Source organism: Lathyrus oleraceus, chromosome 5, assembly GCF_024323335.1.
Source record: "Lathyrus oleraceus cultivar Zhongwan6 chromosome 5, CAAS_Psat_ZW6_1.0, whole genome shotgun sequence".
NCBI classification, from domain to species: Eukaryota; Viridiplantae; Streptophyta; class Magnoliopsida; order Fabales; family Fabaceae; genus Lathyrus; species Lathyrus oleraceus.
Window position 1 is genome coordinate 310,104,210 of NC_066583.1, and position 11,761 is coordinate 310,115,970.

The window sequence follows — 11,761 nt, forward strand, 5'->3', positions numbered from 1 at the left end:
ACGCCCAGAGGTGGAGAGAGCTTGCAGACCAGATTAACCCTCCATTGGAAGAAAAGGAGATGACCAAGATCTTCCTCAAGACCCTGAGTTCGTTTTATTAAGAATGAATGATTGCTAGTACCCCCAGTGAATTTACCGAAATGGTAAATATGGGGATGAGATTAGAAGAGGGTGTCTGTGAGGGACGTTTGTCTAAGGAAGAGGTATCTTCGAGCAAGAAGTATGGTAACAGTTTCTCCAGGAAGAAGGAAGGTGAAACAAATGCAGTGACAACAGGGAGGCAGAGGAGGCCTCATGTCAGAAGAAGTCCGCAACCCCGTCAACATCATCATCAAGTATCATCTGTTATTCCAGTGTTTTCCAACAATCAATCAGTACCAGATCAACAACAACGTCAACAACAGCCACAACAAAGAACAAACAACTACAACTACAACAACACCAACAATAATCAACAATAACATAATTTTGAGAGGAAGAAGGTATCTTTCGACCCCATTCCTATGTCATATGCTGAATTGTACCCATCTTTGGTTCTCAAGAACCTTCTTCAACCGAGAAATCTGTCGCAAATTCCAGAACCACTTCCATGGTGGTATAAGTCAGAACTCTACTATGCCTTTCACCAAGGGGCTCTTGGCCATGATACTGAGAACTTCTACCTGTTGAAATATGAGGTCCAAAAGCTAGTGAAGAGTGGGACGGTGTCCTTTGAGGACCGTGCGCCGAATGTGAAAGCTAACCCATTGCCTGCTCATGGTAATTCCTCTGTTAATATGGTAGATGGTTGTCCAGGAAGTTTCCAAGTATTTGATGTGCGACGTATTCGTCGATCTTTGGTTGAGATGCATAAAACCCTGTGCACCATCAGTTATTGTGAGCATGATCACGACGGTTGTATAATCTGCAGTCTGAACCCCCGTGTTCGGTTGTCAAGAGAGATATCCAGAGATTGATGGATGAGAATGTGATCCAGATTCAACAATCTAGGGATATAGATGATGTCAATGTAATAGTGCTAGTGTTTAGGACCCATGAGCGGGTGGTAATTCAGTTTGATAGCAGCAGTAGTAACAACAACAACAGATCGGTATTGTCGTTGGTAATATGGTTAGTGGGTCCAGTCCCGTATGCATCCGATAGAGTTGTTCCATATCAACATAATGCGACATTGGTAGAGAATGGTCAAGAGGTTCCATTGCCTATGACTAACTTTGTCATGAATATTTCCTACATAGCGAAGGTGACCCGTAGTGGTCGTGTTTTTGGTCCTGTTTTCTCGAAGGATATATAGGATGTTAGTAAGAAGGTTGAGGTACCTGTAGCAAATCCAATTAGTGCTCCAAAGTGTCAGTCTGGTGAATCCAGCGATTTGAAGCCTAATGATGATGATGAGGTGCTTCGTTTGATTAAGAAGAGTGAATTTAATATGGTGGAACAATTGCTCCAAACTCCTTCCAAGATTTCGGTGTCGTCTCTGCTAATGAATTCTGAAGCGCACAGAGAAGCATTGCAAAAGGTATTGGAGCAAGCTTATGCGGAACATGATGTGACAGTAGATCAGTTTGACCATATTGTGGCTAATATCACTTCCTGTAATAATTTGAGCTTTTGTGACGAAGAACTTCCCGAAGAAGGCAGAAATCACAACCTGGCACTACACATATCAATGAATTGTAAGGAGGATGCATTGTCAAATGTGTTGGTTGATACCGCTTCTTCATTGAATGTACTCCCAAAGTCAACTCTGGCAAGATTGTCATATCTAGGAGCTCCGATGAGATACCGTGGCGTGATCGTCAAAGCTTTTGATGGTTCTCGCAAGACTGTTATTGGTGAGGTGGACCTTCCAGTGAAGACAGGTCCGAGTGATTTCGAAATTACTTTTCAAGTAATGGATATCCACCCGGCCTATAGTTGTTTATTAGGAAGGCCGTGGATACATGAAGCAGAAGCTGTTACGTCAAGTTTGCATCAAAAACTGAAATTTGTGAATAATGGTAAGCTCGTCATTGTGGGTGGAGAGAAAGCTTTGTTGGTAAGCCACCTATCGTCTTTCTCATATGTTGAAGCTGAGGATGAGATTGTAACTCTGTTCCAAGCTCTATCTATTGCTGAAGGAAAGAGAATTGGGGCACCTATGTCGTTTTTTAAAGACACGCAGAAACTTGTTGAAGATGGTAGTTCTAATCAGTGGGGCCGGATGGTAGAGGTCACCGAGAACAAGAATCGTGATGGTTTGGGTTTTCAGCAAGGGTCGTTTGTTGAAGATATGTGACCGAGTTTTCGTAGCAGAGGGTTCATTCATGGTAATGAACAACACTTAGCTGTAGTGATTGAGGGGGATGAAGATGAATATTGCACCAACTTTGTGATGCATGGAAAAGCTTGCAACAATTGGATCGTTGTCGACATTCCTGTTATTGTAAATCGCTCTAAGTAATTGCTTTATTGTTTTTGAAAATCCTTCTCCCATGCCTAAGGGAGAAGTGAACATTTTTTGGCATCTTTCAAATTGATCATTAATAAAATGCAATTCTATTCATCCACATCTATGATGTTTTTATTTTTACTTTTTGCTTTCCTGAAAATGTTAATCATATAAAACATAAATAAATAAATAATAATTGTCCATCTACATAATATTTTGTCACAATTCACTTCTCTAAAATCAAAATATCAAATCATTATGCAGGTTGGTTTCTAAACCCATTGAATACAATGATCCTACTCCTTATCCAAACTTTGTTTTCCCTGTGTTTGAGGCTGAGGAGGAAAGTGATGAAGAAGTGTCTGATGAAAAATCTCGTCTACTTGAGCACGAGGTAAAAGCCATTCAGCCGTTCGAAGAGTAGATTGAGTTGGTTAAATTGGGTTCCGAAGATAATGTGAAGGAAGTCAATATTGGGTCTTGATTGTGTCCAGAGGTTAAGAAGGGGTTGATTGATCTTCTTCGACAGTATTCAGATGTATTTCCCTGGTCCTATCAAGATATTCCTGGTTTGGATTCTGAGATTGTGGAGCATAGATTGCCGTTGAAGCCAGAATGCTCGCCAGTCAAGAAGAAGTTAAGGAGGACTCATCCTGATATGGCAGTGAAGATCAAAGAAGAAGTACAAAAGCAGATTGGTGTCGGTTTCCTTGTTACTACTAAGTATCCGCAGTGGGTGGCCAATATTTTGCATGTTTCGAAGAAGGATGGAAAAGTCCGTATGCGTGTTGACTATAGAGATTTGAACAAAGCTAGTCCAAAAGATGATTTCCCTCTGCCACACATTGATATGTTGGTAGACAATATAGCTAAATTCAAAGTATTTTCGTTTATGGAAGGATTTTCTGGATATAATCAGATTAAAATGGCACCTAAGGATATGGAGAATACCACATCCATTACACCCTGGGGAACATTCTATTATAGAGTGATGCCTTTCGGTTTAAAGAATGTTGGTGCAACTTACCATAGAGCAATGACCACTCTTTTTCATGATATGATGCACAAAGAGATTGAAGTCTATGTTTATGATATGATTGCTAAATCCAGTGATGAAGAAGAACATGTTGAGCATTTGTTGAAGTTATTCCAGTGTTTGAGGAAGTACAAACTCCACTCGAATCCCAATAAGTGTACTTTTGGTGTTCGTTCTGGTAAGTTGTTGGGCTTTATTGTCAGCGAGAAGGGTTTGAAGTTGATCCTGCCAAGGTCAAAGCAATACAAGAGATGCTTGCGCCCAAAACTGAGAAGCAAGTCAGAGGTTTTCTATGCCGCTTGAATTATATCTCAAGATTCATTTCACACATGACTTCCACGTGTGTGCCTATATTCAAGCTTCTTCAAAAAGATCAGTCTTGTGATTGGCCCGAAGATTGCCAGAAAGCTTTTGGCAGTATTAAAGAGTATCTGCTTACGCCTCTGATTCTGTCTCCACCTATTGAAGGAAGACTGTTGATCATGTATTTGACTGTGCTTGAAGAGAGTATGGGTCGTGTTCTTGGTCAGCAAGATGAAACTGGAAATAAAGAATATGTTATTTACTACCTCAGTAAGAAATTCACCAATTGTGAGACTCGGTATTCTATGCTTGAAAAGACTTGTTGCGCATTGGCTTGGGCTGCTAAGCGTCTGCGTCAGTATATGTTGAATCATACCACTTGGTTGATATCCAAAATGGATCCAATCAAGTATATTTTTGAGAAGCCTGTTTAATTGGGAGGATTGCCCGTTGGCAGATGTTGTTATCAGAGTATGATATTGAATACCGATCTCTAAAAGCAATCAAAGGTAGTGTCTTGGCTGACCATTTGGCTCACCAACTAATTGAAGATTACCAGTCAGTGCAGTATGATTTTCCTGATGAAGAGATCTTGTACTTGAAAATGAAAGATTGTGATGAACCATTGCTTGAAGAAGGGCCCGAACCTGGTTCCTGTTGGGGCATGATATTTGATGGAGTTGTTAATCAGTATGGTAATGGCATTGGGGCAATGATTATTACTCCTTAAGGCACACATTTTCTGTTTACAGCTAGATTGACTTTCAAGTGTACAAATAATATAGTTGAGTATGAAGCTTGCATTATGGGGCTTGAAGAGGCCATTGATCTCATAATCAAGTATTTAGACGTCTATGGAGATTCAACCTTGATCGTGAATCAGATCAAAGGTGAATGGGAGACGAACCTACCCGGTTTGATACCATATAGAGATTATGCGAGGAGGATTTCAACTTTCTTTACAAAGGTTGAGTTTCATCATATCCCTCAAGATGAAAATCGGATGGCAGATGCTCAGGAAACATTAGCTTCAATGATCGTGGTGAAGTATTGGAATGAAGTTCCCAATTTGAATGTGATGTGTCTTGATAGGCCAGCTCATGTGTTTTCTGTTGAAGAGATCAAGGATGAAAAGCCGTGGTATTTTGATATCAAATGTTTTCTCCAAAGTCAGATATACCCGTCAAGGGCATCTTTGAAAGATAAGAAGATTTTGAGGAGATTAGCTGGCAACTTCTACCTGAATGGTGATGTGCTTTATAATAGAAACTTCGATATGGTTCTGCTCAGATGCGTAGATAGACACGAAGCAGACCTGTTGATGACTGAAGTCCATAAAGGTTCCTTTGGTACTCATTCCAACGGACATGCTATGGCAAAGAAGATGTTGCGAGCAGGTTACTATTGGATGACAATGGAATCTGATTGTTGCAAGTTTGTGAAGAAATGCCACAAGTGTCAAATCTATGCAGATAAGATTCATGTTCCTACGACACTGTTGAATTCCATTTCTTCTCCATGGCCCTTCTCCATGTGGGGAATTGATACGATTGGCATGATTGAGCCAAAAGCTTCGAACATATATCATTTCATTCTGGTGGCAATTGACTACTTCACAAAGTGGGTTGAAGCGGTATCGTATGTGAATGTAACCAAGCGAGTTATTTTGAGGTTTATCAAGAATCAGATTATATGCCGGTATGGTGTGCCAAGTAAGATCATTACTGATAATGACTCTAACTTGAATAATAATATGGTGGAAGCTCTTTGCAAAGACTTCAAGATTGCACATCATAATTCTTCTCCCTACAGACCCAAGATGAATGGGGTTGTTGAAGCTGCAAACAAGAACATCAAGAAGATCATTCAGAAGATGGTTGTGACGTACAAGGATTGGCATGAGACACTCCCATTTTCTTTGCATGGGTATCATACATCCATTCGCACTTTAACTGGGGCAACCCTTTTCCCACTTGTTTATGGCATGAAAGTTGTGTTCCTAGTAGAGGTTGAGATCCCATCATTGCGTGTGCTGATGGAAGCCAAGTTGACTGAAGCAGAATGGTGTCAAACCAAGTTTGATCAGTTGAGTTTGATTGAAGAGAAGAGGTTGACTGCCATGTGTCATGGTCAGTTGTATCAACAAAGAATGAAGAAAGCTTTTGATAAGAAGGTCAGATTGCGTGTATTCATAGAAGGTGACCTTGTGCTCAAGAAGATCTCATCTTTCAAACCAGATGCGAGGGGCAAATGGACTCCTAATTATGAAGGCCCATATGTTGTTAAGAGTTCATTTTCAAGCGGCGCTTTGATTCTTGCAACTATGGATAGTGAAGAGTTCATGCGTCCTGTGAACATTGATGTAGTCAAGAAATACTTCGCCTAAAAAGAAAATAATAGCTCGCTAAGTTGAAAACCTGAAAGGGCGACTTAGGCAAAAATGAGCGTCTCGGTGGATTGAAAATCTGAAAGGGCGGTCCAGGCAAAAGTTAGAGACATAAAACAGAAAAAATTATCCCGATAAATTGAGTACCCCACCTTGGGGAAATTTATTCAAAAATTAGGGATTATGGCAAGTAACTGCAAGTTGTTGATCCCCGGTCATAAAGACTTTCTTGAGCATAATTTTTGGTTCTAATTCATCTTCAGCCAAAGCCAAGAGCACAATGGATATCAAAATTGGTAGAAGGATTAGTGATCATTGTATTCAATACAGCCATTTTCCATGTAAATTACCATTTTTCAACTTTTGTACAGATCTATGGAGTCTTGTCATTTACATACTACCACTCCATTAAATAAAGTTGAGCTTTTATCCCATTGTTTCTACTCTTATTTATTCAGCTAAATAGAATTAAATTTTATTGTGATCATTTTGAAATTAAAGTTTTAAAATAAAAAGAATGTTTTCTTAAATAATAAAAGCAATTACTTTTAAAAAGAAATTAAAGGAATATCAACAGTGGTTTGAAAAACGGTAAGCCCTAAAAAGCGAAGCATTGTTGGTTTCTCCCCAAGCAGTTGGTGCAATCTCCGTTTATTCTCAGCAGCTTTTCAGCATCTCCAGTCGAGTTGTTGGTTTCCCCAGCTGAGTTCGTAATTGCCTCCCTCGAGTTGTAGGCGCGTTATTGCAGCAGGTTGCATAGATTCAGAAAATTTTGTTCCCCCGCAAGTCGCCATCAGAGTTATCCCTAACCTCTATTAGCCCCGACTCTTGAGCAGTATTCTCGATCCTCTGCAAGTTTGTCTCCCATTTGATATAATGTTGACCTAAGATTCTCCGCAGAGTTGATGTTGCAGTTTTTCAGAAAACCTTTTCCCTCTCCCCAGCCAGATTTGAGCCTCTGAGGTGGATGATTCTCTCCAGCAGATGCTTCCCTCCTGTGAGGATTGGCTGAGAATTGTATCGATGATTCAGACCAGTGACATTTGTATCCTTTGTAATCGTTTTTTCATCATAATCATCATATATATATATATATATATATATATATATATATATATATATATATATATATATATATATATATATATACACATTCATAAATTTCATTATTGCATCATAATACACTTTTTCATTCATTATTTCTCTGATCCTCTGCTACGGTGGTATACTTTACCCCCACGCAGATTTGGTATGTCTGTCCTCTTTCAATTGTAGAGTGTCATCCCCTTAAGCAGAAAGAATTTAACCTTTCTCATTCCCCACTGAGTTACTTCCTCATGGATGGTCATTATTTCAGTTTCCTCCCCAGTTGATTATCTGGATGGAACCGCTCCCCATGAGTTATATCCTCATTGGGTTGAGTCTTTGATTGACCGTTTCTTTCTAGATCTTACCTAGATAGATGTTTTTTGTCCCTTGAGAGTCTATTACCCAATAACTTGTAATATTCTTCTCAATTTGTAAGTATCTCACTGTTGCTCAATTCCCGGCAAAAGTAACCCTTTTCTCCCCGGCGGATTCATTTTCACGTCTCCCAGGAAGTTTATCCTTGATATGTTCGTCTTAACCGATGACGGATACTCTTTCCCTTCTGAGTCTATCCTTGATATGTTCATCCTAACCGATGACAGATATTCTCTTTTTGATATTCTACACAGTAAAAAGGTAGTTGTAGTCCCTATTTCTTTCCCCCAGAGAGTTAATCCTTGATTTGTTCATCCTAACTGATGACGGATTTCCTCTTCTTTGTGGTCTTCTGCCCAGTAACTGGTAGTTATAAATCATGCTTCCCCTCAGAGTCTATCCTTGATATGTTCATCTTAACCGATGACGGATATTCTCTTTCCGGTATTCTATCCAGTATCTGATAGATATAATTCCTACATTTTCATGCAGTTTATCCTTGATATGTTCATCTTAACCGGTGACAGGTATCCTTCCTAATATCCCCAGGTGAGTCTATCCTTGATATGTTCATCCTAACTGATGACGGATATTCTTCCCCTTTGAGTCTATCCTTGATATGTTCACTTTAATCAGTGACAGATATTCTCTTTCTTTGTGGTCTTCTGCCCAGTAACCGGTAGTTGCAAACCCTATTTGGCTTTTCCCCAATAGGTTATTCTTACCCAGTAACTAGTAATGAATACATCTCTGGGTTGCCCCCAGCGAGTCATCCTCGATATGTTTACCCTAATCGGTAACGGATGTCCTCTCTGACAGGCTATGTTATCTCTTTACCCAGTAACCGGTAGTGGATAATATACTTTTGTTGCTCCTGTGTTAAGGATCATTTTCTTCCCAAGTTGAGTTTGAGCGTTCATTTCCTCAGTGAAATCGCCATTTCCTATTTGGGTCGAGTATTTCAGCTTTGTTCTGACCTACCCATTGCTCCTGCAGATGTTCATTCTATTCCCTGTCTGATTCCTTCCATCGATTTATCTTCATGGAATCCCTCGAGTCCCCCCAGCAATTTTAAGTCGTAGCCTGGCCTACACACAACTTTTTATTCCCCGGAGTCTATGTCTCCCTAGTGAGCTTTCCTTACGGAATGAGTTGTAGGTAGGGCACATGCTCACCTTTGATATATCAAGCTCACATCTAGGGTTTAAGACCCTCATTGCAAGGAGCTCAGTCAAGAAATGGTTTACTATGGATCTAAGTATCATATATGGATCCCCATGATCTTCACATGTTATTTTGATCAATAAATCATCAAGAGTTTGGAGTTGGTTTGCTTTGGAAACCCTAATTCATCTGGGTATGTTATGTGACTTCTTCAACAAGTTTCTTCACCACTTGGTCAAATATTTCAAGGGATACTTAAAATTTCATAATCTTATGCATATATGACCCTCCATGAGTCCCAAAAGTAAAAAGAATATCAAGTTATCAAGTTGGTTCATGGTGGTTAACCAGGAGAATTCAACTGGTCAAAACAGGGGTTCCCTAGACCCTATCTCCTACATTTTTTATCATATGAAAATTATTCCAAGAGCAACGTTACTCTAACTTACATTCCGAACAACTTTCATGTTGAAGTCAAGAGCTAGTTTTTCTTGGAAAGTCATTTTTTATGGTAAAATATTATAGAACATTTTATCTAAACCCTAATTTGGAGGTCAACTTCCCAAGACCATAACTTGCTAAATTTTTATGAGATGAAAGCCATTCAAGTTTCATGATCAAATTCAATATGTCTACTTAAACTTTGATGTTTGGAGGAAGTTCAAATTCAACTTGCAAATACATGTGATAAAGGGAAACATTATAGGTCATTTTGGGCCAATACCATTGAACACTTGATTTTCCTCAACTTCTAAAATGCATAACGCATACATTCTAAATCTAAATGGGGTCAAATTTGTGACCAATTTGAAGGAATTTGAAAGAGATACAAATTTAGTGAAGGAACTTTTCTCATTTGAATCCCATAGAAAAAGTTACTCAAGGTGGAAGAAGTGAACATATGGTTTGATACTTAGAATATTTTTTGATATGTTTGATTTTCCAAACTTCCACCTCAAAATTCATAATGATCCAAGCTTCAAATGAAAAAGTGTCCAACATGAATGTTGTTTCTCTTGATCTAAACTTTCCAAAATGTCCAAATTCATATCATTTGGGAAACGTATGAATGAATTGCGCATGGCTCAAAGTTGAAGGACCATTTGTAAGATTTGAAGTTCCACTCCTCATACACGAATGCATGGCCTTTCCACATGATTTCAGCATTGCTTACACATGATTTTGCACGTAAATGCATCATTTGATGGGCCTATCACACGCCCATGCGCATGCAAGTGAGATTCCAACTTTTGGCCAAAAATGGAAGTGTGCAATTATCAATCTCCTTGGCTATAAATAGAGGTCCTCTTGCTCAAAATTAAGGAACCGAGCGCGTAAGATTTGAATCAGCAACCCTAAACCCTCACATTCAAAGGATAAGCTTGAAGATTTTCTTTAAAAAATGAGTTTGAATCTCTCAACTGTTTTGAGATTGAAACTCCAAGAGTCCTTCCTTCTCTTTGATCCATTTCCACTCCGTCAAGCATCTGAAGCAAGGCCAAGCATAATTAAAAGCAAGGTCGTGCCAATCTGAACCTGCATTGGAGGTGATTTTCATAATTTTTCATCTCTTTGATTCTCACTCAATTCTCCATTATTCTTGTTGATTTTTGGTTGTTTGAAGTCCTACCGATGTAGGCAACAAGATTGAGTTACTTAGAGGTCAAATTGAAGCAACTCAGATCATGATCCTCAAATTTCAACTCTCTATATCTTTATATATACTTGGAGTTAGACAAAATTGAGGCCAGATTTTAGCTCCTAAGCATTTTTTCTTTAAATTCATGTCCTCCTTTTTTATTTTGGTGATGGTTGAGGGTGGACCAGTCCGGTGAGGTCCACCGGAGAAGAAGACCGGAGCTCTGGCTCCAGCGGTGTATTGGCACGCTTTTGAACCACATGATCCTTTTAATTTGTTTTAATCTAGGGTGTTCAAAGTGATTACCATGCGTGTGGGACATTTGACTTGGTGTATGGTGGAACGCGTGCTCAGATCCACTTGATCTGCCACCTCAATTAATGAGGGAGATCAAGTGGTCCACGTTTTTTTGTAATTTCTGATTTTTATTTTAATTGCCTTATTTTCATTCATTCATATTAATTTTAATATTGATCCAAAAAATATGGGACTTTCACCAAAAAAAATTCAAATATTTTTCTCTTTCATTTTCTGAATTAAAATTATTTTTTGGATCAATATTAATATTTTTCATGACTTAATTGTTTTTGTGCATATTTTTAATTGTTTAAAAATACTTTTATGTCTCCAAAAATTATGAATTTTCTCTCCAAGGTCCTTTGACATTGTTTGACCTATGATAAATATCTTGGCCATTTATTTGGTGTTTTGAAGAGGTTTTAGGTTTTTGATCAAACATAATTTAATTAATGCATTTTTAATTGATTTTAATTTGTTTAATTGTGAATAAATTGTGTTGAGATATCTCCATTGACTTGTTGAGTTTGACTATGTTGCTTGGGCCTTGGTCAAGATTAATTTGACTTTGTTGGATTAAAATACTTGGATTTAGGGGATTAATGAAATGTATATTTCATCTCCCAAAATGAATGAATGATTTTAATTTGGTAAAAATTCTCCCATGACCAATTTGTGTTTGTCTCATTTCCCCTTCTTCTTCATCTTCAATCCACTTTATGCACTTTAAATTCAAGTCATTTATCATTTTCCATTATTCATACCATTTAACTTGTTTATTATAATATCATTTTTACTTTGCTTACTTAAGCCATATATTGTGATTGTATATACTTGTTTGTGTTTGTGACCTTTTGACCTTAATGTACATAATAACAATAAAAAATATTAAAAAATGTTTATGTGGACTGTTGGATTTGATCTGAGACTTGGACTTAGAACTAGGCAACATTCCCTATGCAAAAGGACTTGGCCAATGCCAACTTTTCTGAAACCAAGTGCTTATGAATTGAACTTCCATCTGATGCAAGTGTTGAGATC